The following is a 632-nucleotide window of genomic DNA, read 5'->3' as shown; positions in this document are numbered from 1 at the left end:
TTAGGGCTGAGTTAATTAAATGGTTGACCAAATATAGCAGGCTAATTTTTTTAAAGGAGGCTAGTTTTTAAGTTGATAATTTTGTATGGCCTGCGAATGATGTTACAAATATCCAAATGGCCCTAGCCAATTTGGCTGAGTAGTTACAGTGTTGGCCCACAGGCTGAAGGGTCCTGGATTTGATTCCAGTCAAGGGCACATACCTTGGTTGCAGGGCCAGGGCGCAGGTGGGAGACAACCAATCAATGTGTTACTCCCACATCAGTGTTTTTCTCTCTGTCTCTCCCCTTCCCTACCATTCTCTCTGAAAAAAACAACAACAACAACACAAAAAAACCTCTGATCCTCATCATCTCTCCTAAAGTACTGAGGATTAGTTAACTTCTTTAGCATTGCAAGGAAGATTCCCATCTGTCCCCAGATTACCTTAGACTGCGGGATGGCGGGGAGGGGGTGACCAGCCAGTGGACGAAATCTTTGGTCTCGCCCTGCCAAGGCATTAGGGCTGAGTTAATTAAATGGTTGACCAAATATAGCAGGCTAATTTTTTTTAAGCAGGCTAATTTTTAAGTTGATAATTTTGTATGGCCTGCGAATGATGTTACAAATATCCAAATGGCCCTAGCCGATTT

This window comes from Myotis davidii, unplaced genomic scaffold, assembly GCF_000327345.1.
Source record: "Myotis davidii unplaced genomic scaffold, ASM32734v1 scaffold962, whole genome shotgun sequence".
NCBI lineage: Eukaryota > Metazoa > Chordata > Mammalia > Chiroptera > Vespertilionidae > Myotis > Myotis davidii.
This window is presented reverse-complemented; position numbering follows the sequence as displayed.